The 21,084-nt window shown below is 36.9% G+C and overlaps 1 protein-coding gene across 1 annotated transcript in view; it reads right to left on the bottom strand.

Moving 5' to 3' along the window:
• Window positions 1–21,084, bottom strand: part of LOC134665051 (protein Tob1) — a 71,034-nt gene that overhangs the window by 6,259 nt on the left and 43,691 nt on the right. The gene's annotated exons all lie outside the window — the stretch shown is intronic.

Raw genomic sequence — 21,084 nt, 5'->3', positions numbered from 1 at the left:
AAGTCGGAAAATACAAACAAAAGAACAAATGATTCAATTGAAGACGCAGTCAAAGAAAACAAAAGTAACTTTTTTCAACCGTTTCTTTTGTTACGTGTACGAAGCAATCGATAAAATCGTAATCGTGTCGAATCGATGAAATTGAACCTGACTACTAGGAAGAGTATCTAGGCGATTTGCGAATCTAATATTTAAATAGTGATTAGTTGGGTCGTTTCATAGGAAGACCGCGGTAAAACAGTATTCCGTTAATAATATCGATCGATGAGCTATGAAGACGGAAATATCGTCGGGTGACAAGCAAAGGTCACTAAGTACCACCATAAGTTCATAGTCATAGTGAACCATATTAGTACTAGAATAAGGTCGATTTTTGTTTAATTTTTTTTAGTAATTAGTGACTTTTGCTTGTCACCTGACGATATTGTCCATTCTTGTGTTGCGTTGATATTTTTAGGTGACATACATTCGATAAAATCGGTACCTATTTAACTAATGCGGTAAGAATATTATGAATGAAATATGATTATTACGAGTAAAATTTTGTTATACTATTGCAATTACTGCTGTCATATAAGTATTTCTAAAAATTAAGTAGACGTCTTTACAAATATTTTCTCAATAGGTATACAGGGCGTCCCACGGCTATGCCACATGGAGGGAAAGTACCCTAAATATTGTAGATGGAACATTTTACTGAAAGAAGACATTATTTTAATTTAAAAAACAATTTAAACTGCATTCATAGATTTTTAAATAATTACAAGGTTGAACCGGGAATCGAACCCGCCGCACGAGAAAAAAAATCACCTGTAGCTTTATCATACCGATCGAAAGGCTTGATCATAAGGATTATTTTTTGCTAAAGAACATAGTGTCAGAAACAAAAGGAAGACCATGAATTTTAACTTTTGATGTGAAATTTAGCGAAATAATCAAAAGAGTGCGGCTTTGTATTCAACAGAATGAGACTACATTTTGAGGATTTGATAAATTAAATTGATTAATTTTGAATTAAAAATGTTAAAATTCATGGGCTTCCTTTTATTTCCGACACTATGTTATTTAGCAAAAAATAATCCTTATGATCAAGCCTTTCGATCGGTATGATAAAGCTACAGGATGATTTTTTTTCTCATGCGGCGGGTTCGATTCCCGGTTCAACCATGTAATTATTTAAAAATCTATGAATGCAGTTTAAATTGTTTTTTAAATTAAAATAATGTCTTCTTTCAGTAAAATGTTCCATCTACAATATTTAGGGTACTTTCCCTCCATGTGGCATAGCCGTGGGACGCCCTGTATATTGTTGGAGTTATTTTGGTTTAACGCGACAATAGTTCATTGACCCGAATCGTCAGGAATATCGACAAAAACAAATGTTGGCCGAACTTTTCACGTAAAATTAGCTCGGCCTCGAACTGATGGTCATACGCGTGTTTTAAAATATAAAAGCGTCGAAATATTTATATTTGTTAATGTATGTATATGTGTTGCATGAATTTAAATGTCTGTAATATAATTTTATTAAAATTGTAATATAAATGTGCCCAGCAGAGGATCTTAAATAAGCCAGCAATAATAACAAATTAGAGAAAATAAACTCTACATACGAACTAAAAATACCGACCTATAATAATATAGAGGTTCAGCGTAATGGTAACATTCCATTTTTAACCGCAGCTGCACTACCGGTACTGAGCGCGTCGCTGTCATTGTCAATTTTCATAGTAAAATTGACAGTAGTGCAGCTGTCGTTGGAAATGGAATGTTACCCTAAGAGTGACATTCCATTTCCAACTGCAGCTGCAATACTGTTCATTTTACTATGGAAATTGACAATGACAGCGACGCGTTTCCATAGTAAAATGAACAGTATTGCAGCTGCAGTTGGAAATGGAATGTCACTTTAAGCGGCACGTGACGCTGACGTGCTACTGGGTTATAGCCGCGAAAATCGAGGTTCGCAAATTGCGGGAATTTTTCTCTGTCACTCTAATTACGCCTTCATTTCATTTCATTTCATTTCATTTCATTTCATTTGCAGGCCTAAGCCGACAATGTTACTTTAATTACCGGTATCACTAAGCGCGTCAATCACGAAGTTTCCCTGTCACGAACGTTATGACGATATTACTGCGCATGTTAGAAAAAAAATCTTGTCTCGTTGCTTAGAAGATGTCAACTGGCACACTTTTGACCGGAATAACATAGCGTAAAATTGAACTATCTCGCTTTGTATAAATACGTTCTCAAAGTTTGGTTCCAATAGTAACATAATTTTCATATAGGCAGCAGCATGATCTCTTTATACCACTTAGTGCAATATCACAAATCACATCGCAGAGCGGTAGGAGCTATCTGCTGGAGCGAGATGGTGAATATCTACATGACTTGTATTACTTTCTCCCTCTCGCAGATGGAACAGCAAATATCACGAGAGGTTTAAGATGTAATAACTTTAGCACTTCTTGCAAACTTACGGTTAGTACGAGCGCAGTGTTTTGGTCAAGACATGAAGTTACGAGCTCTATAAAAGACTAACTTTTATTAGGTACTTTCTATTCTATTGAAGTTTTAAAAGCGATTTTTGACTTTGTTTTGTGAGTAATGGCTACCGCCGTGATAACAACTTTTCATAAAAGTGATGAGTTGGCTTATTTTATCGTATTGATAAAACAAACATTAATAAAATTGAACCTGATTATGTTTATTTAAAGAAAAAATCCTTCGTTTTCTAAATTGTTGAACAATGTCAGCCTATATGTTACACGTGTCAAAAAATGTATCGTTAGACACTTCAACAAATGGACTATCTACCCACGCCCACTATACCCACATAGGTATGTATATTCCAACGCCTAATGATGTTAAATTGTCGTAAAAACCAAACAGTAATACTTTAGTTACATATAATGAAGCACATATTACCCACACGTGATGTTGTGAAAGTCGTCATAAAGCACACATTAATTTCACTGAAACTACGTAAATTGCCATAACTTAATACTCAACATTTATTAGTGGTACATCTCAAAGTTAATCGCCAGGGACTGGGAGTCCCGAACATCAAAATTTCGTTTTCCGTCTCTCTATCGCTCTTGCATACTTGAGTGATAGAGAAGCAAAGAGGCTAACGAACGTAATATTCGCGGTTACAGCCCAGTGGGGACATCCCTAAGGTCACGTGCAAGACGTTTTTACACCACTAAACTATATTCAGCGCCGCGTGGGCGTGCGGAGTCTAGAAAATGATTTAGAGAAATTAGTTGTGTCCTTGGAGAAAACGAGTTTAGTATTTGGAAACATTTTCTCTATTAATAATCGTTTAAAATAGAACTCTATTTCTGAATAAAGGTCGAGAGAAAAGCGTTTTACGTAGATTTATGATATTCAATGAACAAATAATAGTGCGTTACGTTAGAACAATGCACGTGCGAAAAGGAAATTCGCAATGAGTGCCGATAAATCGGAACACGACCGAAGGGAGTGTTTTAAATCGACACGAGTTGCGAATTAACCTTTCGCATGTGTATTGTACAACGTTTTACAGTACATTTGGCCCTTGAAATTTTTGACATAGGCACGAATTGTCCTTAATCCCGCCCTAGGGCGGTTAAGTAGCACCGTATGTACTGTAAACTTTGGCTTGGAAGGTTTGGCAGGCGTGGCTCACTCCGCGATTTCGTCGCTTTGCTACAGGTAGCTAAAAGTCCATCCGTTCGACCCCAATTTTGGGGTTTGCCATAAGCCGCGCGTGGCGCTGTCGCCACCTAGCGGCCATCTGTGCTGATCATGGCAGACGCGTTTTGTTAGAGAGTGAGTCTTCTGTACCTAGTACTAAATTTATTCTGTGGGCTTGGTCACTTTTTCTTTAGTATGACATCTTTTTCTTCTGTTAGCCTGGTTAAGTGTCTTACTGCTGGGCAAAGGCTTCCCCTCGCTTCCTCCAGTATGACATCTATTTCAGTTTTATCTTTACTAACCGCCCTGAGACGCATAAGTAATAGTCTTTCAGAAGATTCTTAAAAGAGCATAAAATATCTCTTGCTCCGTCCGAGCTGTCCTTTAGTAGCGAAAGCTTAAACTTTATAAGCCGGATTACCGTTCTCTGCCAAACAAGGTGCCTAATTCAATTATTAACTCCCGGTGTAGTCGTAAATTCTACTTGATCGCTTTATATTTACCGCCATCCGTATTTCAGTCCGGGCCCGGTATTCCTATTACTATCCGTACTAGACGAGACGAATTCTCAAACGGGTTGGCATTTTTAAAATGTTGTCATAGTCCGTCTATTAAGCTAACTCTGACAGACTTAACGATTATGTACGTCATATTTTCATGGACATTTTACATTTATGATGACATTCCCACATGTTGTCGTTACAAATGCCATGCAGAATTTATTTTAGATTTTTTTGAGTTTTCTTGCTTAGAACCGTAACTAAAAGTACCTAACTCCCGAGCCTGACATAAATTAAGCTTATTAATCGCTTTATTATTACTTAGGTACTTAATTTTACTACTTGATTTTACAGCTCATTGGTGTTAGCTGTAATGCTGTAAAATTTGATTTCAATAAATATCAAATATCAAATAAAGAAATGGTAAAATTGCCTTTATACACTTAATTATTCTTTGTTTTTCAAATGGACTTGATGCCATAGAGCATTTTCTAACAGCTGTTTTTCTCCCAATACCGATATAGGATCATTGGACAATGTGAAAACGTCTTAAAGTGGCCGTCCATTTCCAACGACAGCTGCACTACCATTCATTTTACTATGGAAATTGACAATAACACCGACGCTTTCGTACTAGTAGTGCAGCTGCGGTCAGAAATGGAACGTTACCCTTAAGGTGACAGTCCATTTCCAACGACAGCTGCATTACTGTTCATTTTACTATGGAAATTGACAGTAACAGCGACGCGTTCAGTACTAGTAATGCAGCTGCGGTTAGAAATGGAATGTTACCATTATACTGGTCACCAAAGCATTTGAGTATTTTTAAGTGATTCGAATAACACTCCTGTATTCTCCGTTTCGTTCGACTCTCAAGTTATTTCTTTAAAACGTGACCGCCGTTTATATGAGCTGGATCTAGACAGATGTAGACTGTAGTGTGAAGCCGCTGCTGGAATTTTAAATTAATTCCTTTGCCGAGGCAGACTTGTAGAAATGCTGTAATGGTTACGCTGCGGCGAGATGCGAGAGATATAAAGTTACTATCTATAATAAAAGAATACGCTTAAAAAATATTTTGAGAATTTAAATATCTTGTTTGTTGCGGAAAATATGTGCCTTGTCTGACGAAAACCCCTCGTTTTTAGGGTTCCGTATCCAAAGGGTCAAAACCATTATATCTCATGAACCGTGATAGTTGAAATTTTCACATATATGTATTATGTGAATTTCTTTGCGTAGGTGGTACGGAACCCTTTATGCGCGAGGCCGACTCGCACCTGGCCGGTATTCCAGGGTCCATGCGGCCATGATGGCAAGCTGAGCCTGCCTTGCAGATGCTTTAATACCAGTAACAAACGAATTTTCAACATTTTTCTGCCAACAACATACAGAGTTTGACAGATTGGCGACTTTTTAATGACGGTAGGAAAAAACCGGGCAAGTGCGAGTCGGACTCGCGCACGAAGGGTTCCGTACCATAAAGCAAAAAAAAAAACGGAATAAAATGCAAAAACAAAACGGTCACCCATCCAAGTACTTACCACGCCCGACGTTGCTTAACTTTGGTCAAAAATCACGTTTGCTGTATGGGAACCCCACTTAAATCTTTATTTTATTCTGTTTTTAGTATTTGTTGTTATAGCGGCAACAGAAATACATCATCTGTGAAAATTTCAACTGTCTAAGCTATCACGGTTCGTGAGATAAAGCCTGGTGACAGACATACGGACGGACGGACGGACAGCGAAGTCTTAGTAATAGGGTCCCGTTTTACCCTTTGGGTACGGAACCCTAAAAAGACAATATTCAATTGAATCACCATCAGTATTTTTTGTTTTTATACTTATGATATCCTTCCTGTCTGTGTTGATATAACACTGACTTCATATCATATCTTCCCATATTTTCCTGATATAAAAACGTCGGTGTCATCGGATTGGAAAAACATGAACGCCCTAGAAAAATATCTGCCATAAAATCCGCATATAAGGATACTTCTCGATACGAAAACACAAATATTTGTCAACGAAAAGAATTTGGGACTACTTTATCTCATTCGGTCCTATAAAAATAATCTATAACCATAAAAATAAACTAGTATTCTCAAAATAGGAGTAAACAGGATGACTTCAAATTGGTAATATAAAATACTGAATGAATGAATGAATGAATGAACGTTTATTCACAAGAACATATGGTAACTGGATACGGTACTTGATTGTGACTCAGTGACTCAAAGCCCAATAGTACGAGTAGGTATAGTTATATATTACAGTGACTTGAACTGACCATGTATTGTATATTAAAACGGATCACTCACGTTTTAAGCCAGAAAACGTGAGTGACTGTTTTAATAATCGTTTTGTTTAATTAAATATAGGTTATCTCCTAAAAAATACGTAGGTATGACGTTTCGGATTGACGACTGATATTACCTTTGGTTTAAAAAAAAAAATATTTTTCGGATAATGTGACATATTGTATATTATTTTACGATTATTATTAAAGTACCTACCTTAACTAATCTGTACCTACTTTTACTTAGATAAAATATAGGTAGACGTAAAAATTTTACGACATAAATTTATATCGAATGTGAACTTATTCGTCAATGGTACTGTCTGTAAATTTTAATAATAGTAGCAGTCAGAAGACAGTGGCAAGGGACAAAGAGGCACATTATTAATGCAATAAAGAAACTTCACAGGGACTTAATGAAATAATCCGTCAACGTAACGCGGTATAATTTACCTGTTTAGTTTTTTGTGACAGAGGTATCTTGTTACGAGTGTCATATGGAAAAAAAGTCGCAGAGCTATGTGGTATAATTGTTTAAGAAAAAATACGCTTGTAATCCAACTTACTCGGAAGTACCTACGTTATTACACTTATTACCAGCATCAAGATGTCCAAAAATTCATTGATAAAGTCGAACCAAGCTAACTTTGCATGGCATTATTTGCAATGACAAAGTGTGTCAAATTTCTATGAATATATGATAATTGTAATGACACTCCATCACTTTCTCTGTTCAAGCCGGTACAAAATTAGATCAGACAGACTCTCGTAGCGAAATCTGTATAAAAAAATATGCCAGGTTAGAATTAACAGGTAAATTCCGTACATTAAATTTCTGTAGTACAAAGCGAAAAAATTAAATTAATTCCAATCTTATCACATAAATTTGAATTTGTTGTAGCAACATTTTAGTCCGAAACGAACCAAATAAAATTATACGAGATCTTAAATCCTAAGAACGACGTACCTACACTGTGACCGTTCTCAACAAAACAGCATGCAGCTTCACTCCACAGACAAACAACAAAAACTCGTATCATAATTTAAAAGAACATTCAAAAATAAACCTTATGCTTTGTGTAACACGTTCGTACACGCCATACTACGTTGGATATAGATAGGTCTGTGTTGTTATCAGATAAGGATGTTGCGCAGCCATCATCAGATAAGGTTAAGGGTTTGAAATAAATGGAAGGACCTAGAAACCCTTTCGAGGGTCCGGTCCTTTCGGAATTTAAGTCAAGATAGCTTTGTTTAAATAAGACTGGGATTATTGAGCCGTTGGGCTGAATTGCAACGGTTGTTTGTATAGGCTTTAGGGGATCTTAATGTGCTAACCATGTATTCTCACGGAGAAAAGTGTCAGCACCAAGATGTTGTATTTGAACGTTTATGTCTAGGGCCTTTTTTTTACATATTAAAAAGAAATTCGAAGATTCTCAAATACCTCAACTAAAATACAAACTAAACTGCTTTAGTACATACGCATTATACCTGAAACGAAATTACCTAGACATTTATCTCGATTTTTCAATACAGCCGTGAAATGAAGAGAAATCTCAAGCACAATTTCATATCACTTTCTCTACACGTGTCCAAACTTATCGTACCGATACACGCGTAGAACGTTTTAGCATGACGCCGTCATATATAGCTACAAACAGCCAATTTCGTTTTTATAGGCGTACGCGAGTTCATGTTTTAATCAATTTTCAGCCTGGCTAAGGGTTGCCACACGCGATTTCAAATCAAAAATCGTTTATTATCAGACAACGAAAGCCCATAAATAAGTACATACTTAACTTACAAACATACACACTTACCTTACATACATACCTACCTTACCTTACCTTACACATACATACCTTACCTTACCTTGGGGCTTAGTCAATTTGTGTAAATATGTCCTATAATATTTATTTATTTATTTATTTACATATAAATTTCATAAACTTGAAACTAAACACTATTTTGGCGACAAAACGGCGTGGCTCCCTTGAAATAGAATAGGTACTGCGACTATAATTGAATTAAATGAATATAATTGAATATAATTAAAATTATAGTCTTAGTCAAGTTTTAAAGCGCTTTTTGCGTAAGTTTTTCACACGGACATCGAAATAAAGTACCTAAACGTTGAACTGATTTTCTCTGTCTTAGTACATAATCTTTAAAATTAAGTAGTCAATTAGATGCGACACGAGGGAGTAGTCCATTTATTTATTTATCGAATGGCGATTACAATACACTGTACATTCATTACTTAGTTCACTAGTATAAACATATTAGAGCACTAGTATGTTTATGTTTACCTTATGTGGTAATTATGTGGGGTTTAGTCGGACCCGCGATAATGTGCGACAACCCTAATCCATCTCGTTACGCTTACGCTCGCTCGGTACCCTCTATGCTTTATGACTGAAGTCACTGTAGCGTTAGCATTTCAGCGCTGTGTCAGAGATCCGTTAATAATTAAGACCGTCAATCATTGTACAACTTGCAATAATATGTTACACAAAGAACGCCGCAATAATATTTGTAGAGCTATAAGATCGTGTCACATATTTTTGCGGCCTTCGAAGAGCAACAGGTGACTGCACTAATAATAATTGTTCAATTATATCCTATTTATTAATATTTTAGTCACGACTGCGTTTATTAAATGTAGAATTTGTTGGTCGCACTCCTCTACAACTTTCAAAGTTCAAACCTTCTTTCCTGGGACTAATTCCAGAATAATAAATATCATTTTCGTGATTATGAATAATCTGGGTGCCTTTCATCCGTGACCATCCACTGATTTTGCTTTCCTCTTACTGAGAGAGATATCGGAAATCATTACTAAGTGAAAGTGTCTTCCACGACAAAAAAAATACGCCCAGTTGTGAATGATTAGGGTGAACTACTTTTTCTCTCACTTATTGCCATGGTTACGTTCTCCTGTCTTCTCTTAAAAACCTCCGTTTTATGGTATTTAAAATTTCATAAAATATGCATTTTACTGGTAATTTTAAGCTCTTTCAATAAGGGCACCATCTAACCATATCAGGACGTTAAACCCCCCCCCCCCTTCTTCCTCGCGTTATCCCGGCATTTCGCCACGGCTCATCGAGCCTGGGGTCCGCTTGACAACTAATACCATGATTTGATATAGGCACTAGTATTTACGAAAGCGACTGCCATCTGACCTTCCAACTCAGAGGGTAAATTAGGCCTTATTGGGATTAGTCCGGTTAACACATCAAAATGTCAGGACGTCAAAACATTCTTCTGTTTGGTGTCCTGGTAGTCCTCGCGGCTGACGGGACAAAATAACAACAAGAAATAGTAGTTGATCCACCCATGCCTAATTACCTACAGCAAGCGACTTTGTATGCATTTGTAGATTAACAGTCTGTATTATTCCGGCTGTATGTATACAGTTTAGCATACATTAGCCAACGCAAACGCACGACGTAAGTGTATGCAAATCGTGACGAGCTGAACCGCTGCCGACACGCCTCCATTCTGATAACTAAAGTAAATAAACAACATATTTCCGCCACTTTGAATTATAGCACTTATTACGGAAAATTACATCATAAAAATTACATTAGTTGAGTTAGACCACTATAAGTCTGAAACGATCTTGATAGCGCACGCAGTGCAACTGTTATTTATACGTTTATACGCCATAATTTCCTAGAAGTTTGGCGTTTAAAATAACACTTGCACTGCGTGCATTTGCATTTCTTGGTCTAATTTTAACCAACTGGTACCTACATAGGTACTTAAGAGCCCTTCAACGTGCACATTAGCGCCACAGCTAAATAATCGTGATTATTTAAATTTTACGAAATATATTGAAAAAAGGGGGCCGCTACGTACTGTATTGTATATATATATTTTTTTTATTTATTTATTGAGGAGATAACACAGAAAAACATACATGGGATGAACATAAAACTTAAAGTTACATAAATGGCCTTAAATACAGATGCTTCCATAAACGTATCTCACAGAGAACATATGTATATTTATATACCACTTACCTAATCCTAATACTTAACTAACATGCGGTTCACAATATTTCAAATGTTAAGTGAGACTGTACCTATGTTGTAGAATATACTATACTATGTATGTACTTAGACTAATGTAATAGGAAGGAAGAAGTTACCTATTTGTTTCTATATAAATTTGTGACTGCTGCCTTAAACTGGGCGCGGGATTTTGAGAAGAGATCAATCTCGAGAAGAGACTTATTGTAGTGGTCGCACAGTCTGTATATAGGTGCACGTTTTCCGGCGTTAGTCTTTGTCTTCGGAAGACTGAAGAGGTGTGTGGACCGCGTTAGTTTTGGAGGAGCTCGAAAGTATATTTTAGATAGGAGACTTGGACAGTCCAATTCACCTGCACATACGTCACGCAGCATTATTGCGTCGGCGATGCAACGTCGGTCCCGTAGTGATAGCATGTTGTATTTAATTAAAAGCTCATCATAAGAGTGCCGCGGGCTCTTCAGACGAATATTAAGGCATCGCAAGAACTTTTTTTGTACCATTTCTAGCTTATTGCAGTATACATTATAAAAAGGGTTCCATGCAACTGACGCGTACTCAAGATTGGAACGAACTAAAGTTTGGTATAGGCAAGTCAGGCTGAGCTTCTGTTTGAAGGGTTTAGTGACGCGCATAACAAAGCCCAACATTCGGTATGCTTTTTTGAGTATATGGTCGATGTGAGTATCTAGTGTCAACTTTGTGTCAAGAATAACACCTAGATCTTTGATTTTATCTACTGTTTCAAGTGAGTATTCATTTAGTTTATAAGGATTACGTAGTACATTATTTTTTCTAGTAAATATTACGTGTTTGCATTTGTTGTATGCTAAACATAACTTGTTAATCTTACAGTAATCATCGAGTCTGTTCAAGTCGTCTTGAATTAGTTGAACATCTTCGTAAGTGTGAACTTTTTTATAAATTTTTAAATCGTCGGCATACAACAGGAAGTTACAATTCTTGAAACACAGTGAGATATCGTTAATAAACAAGACAAATAAGAATGGACCAATAATTGAGCCTTGCGGCACACCGGAAGTTACGATTGTAGATGAGGAAACCAGTCCGTTGATTACAACAGATTGAGTGCGGTTTTGGAGGTAGGACGCGAACCACCTGAGAAGGTTACCCTTTATTCCGTTGTAGGATAATTTTTTCAGTAAAATCAGATGGTCAACTTTGTCAAACGCCTTTTGAAAATCGGTGTATATTGTGTCTATTTGAACATTTTTATCAAGAGTCCTGAATAAGGTGTTGACGAATAGAGCGAGGTTAGTAGACGTTGATTTACCTTTGACAAATCCATGTTGCTCTTCCAGGATATAGTTTTTAAACATTTTAGATATACGACCGTGAACCAATTTCTCAAATGTTTTAGGAATACATGATAAGATAGAAATAGGCCGGTAATTTTGCACATTGTCTTTAGCGCCCGATTTATGTACAGGTGTGATGTGTGCCAATTTCCACCGATCCGGGAATATACCGAAATGCATTTAAGTACCTTTTGAATACATGAAACTAGTTTTTATGTTGCTGGATTCGTCAATCTATGCGTCCAAAGTTAAAACGGCCGTTTTTGTATTGAGTTCCTAGATCAACGAAGCCAGCAACATAAAAACTAGTTTCATGTATTCAAAAGGTACTTAAATATACAGTACAGTACGTAGCGGCCCCCTTTTTTCAATATATTTCGTAAAATTTAAATAATCACGATTATTTAGCTGTGGCGCTAATGTGCACGTGAATGGGCTCTTAACAGTTTTGCACAAAATAAGTCAAGTTTAAGTGTGTTCCGGTTGTAGGGACTTTACCAGTTTTTCGCTATTTAGAGCATTCCATGAAATTGTCTACCGTTTGTCCCGTACAAACGCGAATTTTCTGAAGATTTGCAGGTACAAGAGTTTCTTTTTCTATAGCCCGCTCCACACTCGTGCGCGAATCGCGGCGCGAAGCCGCGAATGCGAGTCTGGAGTCGATTTCGCATATCAGCGAACTAGACTCCACACTCGCGTTCGCGGCTTCGCCCGCGATTCACGCGCATAGTCTGGAGGGCGCTTATGACAAATGGTCAAAAATATGCACAGAAAAATAATAGCCTGCTTTAAATGCCGAAAAAAAAGTCGCAACACAGGAAATAAAATGCGTTTGTACGGGACAGCCCGTGGAATGTTCCATTTACAGATATAAGTACATAAATTCAAACACATATAATGTAATTTTACGAATATTGCCAAGTAACATAAGAAAAAAAAATCGAATTCCGAGCCCAAACGCTTTCGGACAAATACTAAGAAAATCCGTAAAATATTACAAGGTACCCTATTCAGCTGTTGGGTACAAACTAACAATACCTCCTAGTCAGGACTACTCAGTCTGAAAATTCAAATGGCACACGTGGGATGAAAATAAAGGTAGCGAACACTGGGCGTCATTCCGATCTCTTACAGAGCATGTTCGAGTAGAAAACTCAGGCGGACTAGTATAACTGTGATCCCTGATTACATAATATTATCACGGACCTGGAGTTCATGTTATAGTGGTACATATTGTCACGTTAAAAAACAAGGCCAGAGGGCCTACCGCGAACCACGTTCGAAGTGTTGCCTCCCTGTCAACCTTACGGACAAATTTACAAGTGCGATAGAGAGGCAACACGTCGAACGTGGTTCGCGGTAAGCTCTCAGGTAGAGGCGCGAAATGGCGCTGAGCGAACAAAGCCCACCCTTGTCACGAGTAAGGTCGCGATGAGGAATAGTCTGCGTATACGCTACAAGTTACAAGTTGAAGCGGTTAGAGCAAACGAATGTAGAATTTGAACATAAAAGTCCGCTGAACAAAATAATAACTTTGCTATTTATTGCTTTGAATATTAATTCAATTGAATTATTTTGTAGAAACGGATAAATATTAGTGCGTAAAGTGAGTTTATGTGTTTACTTTATGTCAGGAATAAAATATTCGTTGTAATCGCATGATTTTGCCGTGCCACAAAATAACATTCATCCTTTCACTTCGTGAGCACGGTCCTAATTAATAAAGCCTCAATATGCGTTTTAAAATTATAAGTGGTAGTGGTTCGTCGTTTTAAAATTAAAAGTAGCTAGATCGGACATCAAATTGTTTAAGCTCAGGCAACTTGTATATTGCGACATAGAAATAAAATAAAATGGAACTAAGCAATTTCCATACAAAATTGTTGCCATGTTTAAGCATTCTACGTCAAAAATGTGATAGTCACGAAGAAAGTGGCGCCCTTATATATTTTCTACTATTTTATGTCGCACTGTAGTTTTAACTATAAAAAAAACTGGTCAAGTGCGAGTCGGACTCGCGTTTCAAGGGTTCCGTACATCACACAATTTTCAGCAATTTTTTTTGTACGTGTAACGTGACGTGAGTGAAACGTCTTGAAAAACCCGAATGAGTCAATCAAGTTTTCAACACATGTAATATGAAGTTTTCTGGCGTGGTGGCTTATATCTCTGCAAATATGCAAAGTAGCTTAGATAGGAAATTAAATGCCGAACAATAGTACAAGTGTCTAAATGCGAAGACTGAAGACCGAGCTCCGCCAGGCGTGTCTCACTCCGCGATTTCGTCGCTTTGCTACAGGTAGCTAAAAGTACATCCGTTCGACCCCAATTTTGGGGTTTGCCATAAGCCGCGCGTGGCGCTGTCGCCACCAGCGGCCATATCTGTGCTGATCGTGACAGACGCGTTTTGTTAGAGAGTGAGTCTTCTGTACATAGTACTATTATTTATTCTGTGGCTCCGCGTAGAGCTTAAAACTCGGAGCGTCCGACGGGTCGCGCTTCCTACAACTTCCGCAAGTGTTTTAAAAGCGAAGGCCGAAGAGAGATAATACCTACAAGGTGGCCAAAAAATACGCACATTCCCGTAGCCAGGGAGGTTTTGGGATTATATACCTACTGAGCAACATTTACTATGGGACCCGAAATCGCGAAAAAAAATGTATCCTCCCATAGAAAACGGACCAGCCAAAACGTATGAAACAGCCAAATTTTTCTTCGCGATTTCGGGGTTGCACGTCGGCAACGGGAATACACTTAGTTTATTTTTTGGCCACCCTGTATAGTGCTTTTTAAAACACGTGACAATTCCTAGTAACCTAATCAATCAGTACTACAAGTACCATTGCGGCTGTGTGCCAGATACAGCCTAGTCGCATTTTTTTATCTACAGTCCAACTCACGCTTGAAGCTAAAGGCACGCCTCTTCGGGACGCTTCGGGTCTTCGGCCTTATGCGGATATCGGCCTAGGGCCTTCGCAATAGCTGTCTACATCATGTTTCACTTAAAGTATTGCGGCTGTGTCCCTAAAAAAACCTAAACCGCATTTTTGTTTTTAAATCCGACTCACGCTTGACTCTAGATTTCTAATAAGTTTTCCTGTCATCTTTAGGTAAAGGACTATTTTGTGTATTTTTTTCAGAATTGTAGACTTAGTAGTTTCGGAGATAGAGGGGGGGAATGGTCATTTTTTGTCTATTTTCTTGAATAACTTCTAAAATTTTTATCGTAAATTTATAAAAAAAATATATTTGAGATTCGTACAATGAGCTCTTTTGTTTGATATGTAACACGACATAGTTTGCAAAACTTTGATTTTTAATTTTATTGTTTACCCCCTAAAAGTAGCCCCTATGTTTAAAATTCATTTGTTGACGTTACATATCCGTTTTTGGGTCACAGACTTACATATGTGTACGAAATTTCAACTTAATTGGTCCAGTAGTTTCGGAGCAAATTGGCTGTGACAGACGGACGGACAGACAGACGCACGAGTGATCCTATAAGGGTTCCGTTTTTTCCTTTTGAGGTACGGAACCCTAAAAAGACGATCTTGCTGCTGCCAATGATAATTATTCATAGGCAAACCATTTCGGCCACACGCCGACGCCGCCAGCGTTTATCAATTGCACCAAATTTAGAGCCTGTAAGTCTCAGACCGAATTCCCGTACCAGGCATTTTGCCTACCTAAATATTGTGCTTTGAGTTATTTGCCTGCGTTTCAAGTGAACCAGTATATAGGCGCTCTCATATTGCCCTTAGCTGGTAAGAATCTAGAGGTCACGATACATTGGTTCAAGTTTCAACCATAAGCTCCACTCACACGTAACTAATGAGAATAAATCCCTGAAGTGTGAAGGTCGGCATAATTAATTTAGCCAACCATTAATCACTGGCTTGTCAGCAGCTAAGTGATCTTACATTCGAGAAAATATCTTGCGAGCAACCATTAGGGATATTAACGAGGCTTAAGCATACAGGATGCTTAAGTGTAAGGAGCAAATGAGGCGTTTCCAAAAACCGTCGAGTCAATTAAAAACATATGTAGGTAGGTATAGATCGTGTCGTTCACGAAGACGCGTGCCTTGACTCGTATTCTCGTGGTATTAAAGGTTAGATTTGACAAATCTGCGCGTCATCGTGAATGACATGAACTATACTCGTATGTACGAGCTAAACTTACTTAAAAATACTTCGTAAATCATTTAAAAAGGCTTTCGAAGTAGATCGACACGCTAATTCAATCGTTTGATTACTAAAACAAATAATGCTTTAAATAGTTTAACTTGGCGAAGACATTGTAAATAAGTTTAATGCATTAATCAAAATGTATTTACAGTTCAACTTTTATCTTCACCGAAAACATCTTGATTAAAAGTAAGTTAGATTGAGTGACTTGCGTTAGCAATTTTCGATTTTCATCGAAGCTAAACCGTTAGTAAAACATTTTAGAAAATGTATACTTATGTACAGAAGAGAATTTCAAAAAGGTAACTTTATGGAATCGTCATATTATTCCTTTTGCCACGATCAAAAGTGTTCTTCTTACCCTATTTCTTAGCTAAAAGCAGCTAAATTTGAATTAACATACATATTAGTGTCACACACCTAATTAAAAAAGGTTCATACTACATAAAATGTGGCGTATGATCAAAAATGCTAATAAATATTTTTTCGTTCTTTTAAAATACGTTTCAAGAAAAACGACATGATACCAAACCTTGAGCAGCAAAGCCTCCCCGTGTCGATTTCAACGAGCACGATTCTATTTCACTAAGCAAGGCACTTCGGAAAGTAATGGAACAGTAATGGAACCGCGGAACTGTTACGACGTTACCCTGCATAAATGCTTTATTATGTTTAATGTAGGGTTTCCCGTCTTTTATCGTCGGTACAGTAATGAATACGTTTAATTTTAAAAGCTATTACGGCGACAATCGTGCTCACATATGTGATTTTTATGATATCAAATAATTTAATCAAATAATATTGTCTTCGGTCACCGCGAAGGCTACTCATGAAATAAAACTATTGGAACGGATTATATCGCGTATCAATATACGCGATATAATCCTGACTTTGACAAAACAAAGTGTGAATGTATCATTATAAACGTCACAGTTTCATGGAACTTTTTCCATATCATGGTCCGACAAATAAATCTTAAACTCAAATTGTTTTATTACCATCGCGACGTTAAGTATCACGTTTCAACAAGTATAAGATTTTTGGGGTTAAATGCAATCTGCTGATCCCCAACGATTTGAGTTTTGAATGTAAATTGGCGATTCGACAAATTTCAGAAGCCTAAGGCAAAGTTCGTCATGTGAATCAATTGGCCTTAATTCAGAATTCCATATCTTCGAGCACTTCCGAGAAGGCAATTTTCTCCGACAGACCTAGATGGTATCCCTGAGAGGGTTTGAACATACTCTCCCTAAATTGGCTATTTCGTGTCGCTGCGCCATTACAATTAATCCACAGCGCACCCCATTTCACATTACTATGTGATTATATTGCCGACTGTATGTTATTGCTCATTTAAACGCATGTTTAATTAATTTAATATGCTGCAATTAGTGATATCTCCATGGGAATACATGTGTGTAAATGTCGCTTGAATTAGAAAGTATTTAATGTCGGTAATAATTTTCTTATTGTTGTACTTTTGATCCTTAGGCACGAAACTCAAACATTTTGGTGCAAAGTAAAATACTTAATCTAATATGTGAAATATAAATACAAGTTGCTGATTGCTTTGACAGTTTGTTCTAGACAGATTCAAGCCTAAAATATGGAGCCTAGGCAGGTAGTACCTATGTCTATAACTCAAATAAAATGACTAATGATACAATTATCGCACAATATTTAGACTAAGGGCCCGATTCGGATTTTGAAATAGACATCTATTAGATATCTTTTAGACATCACCAAGATACGATAACGATATGTTTATGATCTAACCTGTCAAATTTACTTGACAGGCTTACAGACATAGAGATCCAATTCACATCTAATAGATATTTTACTCTATCTAACGTAAAAGTGACATTGGTTGCCCCAATTGCGCTGCAAAAGAGAACTAGTTGATATCTAAACTATAACGTATCTAGAATGGATCTAGTACGTGTCGTCTCTTGTGAATATCTTGAAGTTCGAATACGGCAGTAAAAATAAATTAAACGATATACATACATGCATACATTTGTGTATAAAGTAGCATTTTTACGATTCTAGTGACAAAAACCAAGTTGAGAGATAGACCTACATACACTTTATTGCCGATAACTTTTCATGTAGGTAATGAAATGAGTCAAGGGAGGTTTCATCCCCGCCACATCCCCCATGCCCGGTTATCGGCGGGCTAACTGAATACGGTTAATCGGGACCGTAGTACACCCTGTGCCCTATCCCACAAAACTTTACAAGTGTACAATTCGACAAAATTGTTAAATTGTAAACAAAAAAATGTACCACAATAATAACAAATATGTATTCGTTACAAGTCTGCAGTATACAAATATGTAATTTTTGTGAAAGCGTATCACAAAGAATAAAGGTATGTCACGACAGCTACATAATTGTAGAATTGTTGATTTGTATACAAGCGAAAAATTGTAATGTTACAACTACAAATATGTAACAATTTATTCTGTTTCTTTAATGTTGAAGGTGAAGGTAGTTTCACTTTATGCGCAATACGCAAGAATTATATTTTTAACCTTTTAAATCATTTAAACCTCATAAATAAATCAAAAACATTCACTTTGGTAAATTTAGTGATAAATAGACGCACACTGTGAAAATAAACAAATGGAAGGAGATAACGCAAAATTTAGGAATAATGGAGAAAAATTGGAAATACTTAAGGGACACTATGTAGTAGCTAGGTACCTATGAATATTTAGTAAGTAAATTAAATTAAAGCTAAGTAAAATTGGGGTTATATATACGTATATGACATTCATGACACCTAAGATCTCCAATTTTTAACGCTTTTTAGGGTTCCGTAGCTAAAATGGCAAAAACGGAACCCTTTTAGTTTTGCCATGTCCGTCTGTCTGTCTGTTCATATGTCACACTATCACTGCTACTTGAACTAAACATTTCGTGATAGGTACAAAGGGTTGGAATCGCTAAATATGATGAAATATACTGCAATTACTAGTATTCCTATAGTAGCAATTGTAGCAAGAGGGTGCGACACATGTTTAGAGAATTGTTAACTTGTAGGGACAATTCTACATATATGTATAAATATTACTACAATTTAATGTAACATAAAACAATTGTCAGCTACAAATTTGTAAGTTTTCCGGAAAAGCTATGTAGCGTATGTAAAGTTTTGTGATACAATAAATTGTAGACTTGTCGATACAATTTACATATTTGTAAGAATTTTCCACTACAAATTTGTTACTTGTATATTTTGTGGTACGCACATTTGTATTATTACAAACTTGTAACTTGACACTTGTAAAATTGTAATTGTAAGTTTTGTGGGATAGGCCACTGGAGTGAACTAGTTTACCGTGTAATATAAGTTCAAGATAGCAACTGCTTATGTAACACGTTTACTTATTTACATTGATGCTTTATCTTTGGTTTTGTTGGTGACTCTGCCTACAAAGGGGGTCCTGATTACGGTCGAAGTTCTTATTACCACTAATTACAGATCTAGTTATATGAGCCTTTTGAGGATATATTCGTACCAATAACTGTTACAATTTTTATTTATTGCAACACACACAATTAATAACATAGTACATGTACGACTTATAATTATGTAAGTCAATTCGCAAGAGCTTGTTTGCGGGAATTAGATAGAAAAAGTATTAAATAGGTACTAGATTCTATTTCAATTTCTAAACTTGAGATTGGATTAGATGTTCCATTTTCACGAAACAATATTTTACTCCGAAACTTTGCAACGCTCCAATTTTTATAGCACCTATCAATTTACGTTCCCTAGGCGTAGACGGGTGTTTTCTTTGAGAAACTAAAATTAAATTTTAGTATCAGAAGTTAGACGTCATTGAGGCGCTCATCTCGCGTCTTTTAATTGGAAAACGCATTTAAAAAAATAATAACTATTACTTATGAAAGTAAAAGAATGTAAATAATCGTATGTGATTCATAATTGTTACATATTGCCGTGACTTCTTTTTCAATGAAAAGACACGTCAAGATTGTTTACCGTTTTCCTAATGCTAAAAAACGAAACTATAGGACATGTGATCAATGACGGCCAGCGAATGAAACCGACTGCCGTATTCGAACTTCAAGATATTCACAAAAGACGACACGTACTAGATCCATTCTAGATACGTTATAGTTTAGATATAGACACACTACTACAACTACAGACACACTACAGTTTAGATAACAACTTTTACAGCGCAATTCGGGCAACCAACGTCACTTTTACGTTAGATCTATTAGATATGAATTGGATCTCTAAGTCATATCCTGTGGAAATCGTTCAAGAGTATCTCCAGAATCGCGCAAATGTCAAATTTGACAGGTTAGATCTTAAACATATCGTTATCGTATCTTGGTGATGTCTAAAATATATCTAATAGGTAGATGTCTATTTTAAAATCCGAATTGGGCCCCGAGCTTCGGGGGCGGCCTTCGATTTCATGTGTCCTATATCTGTACCAAATGTAGCGAGTATCGACCGTGCCCCACTGCCCGAGTACACGCATAAGCGACGGCGCTTAGCCCCTCGGAACAGGGACAACAGTTGGAGTGAATTGGACTTATGTCGGATTTTCTTCTGGATTTGTTTGATGTTATTACAACGGGCGGAGTCGCTCTAGCATACATAGTGCATAGGAGTAGCTAAAAGGCAAGGATCCACGATATACAAACATTGTGATAATATTTGGTATTTGGCATAAACACATATATGTACACTGTGTGTGTGTGTGTGTGTGTGTGTGTGTGTGTGTGTGTGTGTGTGTGTGTGTGTGTGTGTGTGTGTGTGTGAGAGTGTGAGTGTGAGTGTGTGTGTGTGTGTGTGTGTGTGTGTGAGTGTGTGTGTGTGAGTGAGTGTGTGTGTGTGAGAGTGTGTGTGTGAGTGTGTGTGTGTGTATGTGTGTGTGTGTGTGTGTGCTGTTTATGGACAGCTGAATAAGGAGGACAACAACAAACGTGAACATCTCTAACTGTAGGTACCCTTTTCACGCAAATAAATTAATTATGTTTATTAAATGTAATTATCATATCATAATTACTG

Source organism: Cydia fagiglandana, chromosome 6, assembly GCF_963556715.1.
Source record: "Cydia fagiglandana chromosome 6, ilCydFagi1.1, whole genome shotgun sequence".
NCBI classification, from domain to species: Eukaryota; Metazoa; Arthropoda; class Insecta; order Lepidoptera; family Tortricidae; genus Cydia; species Cydia fagiglandana.
Note: the sequence above shows the minus strand (reverse complement) of the source record. Positions and strands in the feature narration are given on the sequence as shown.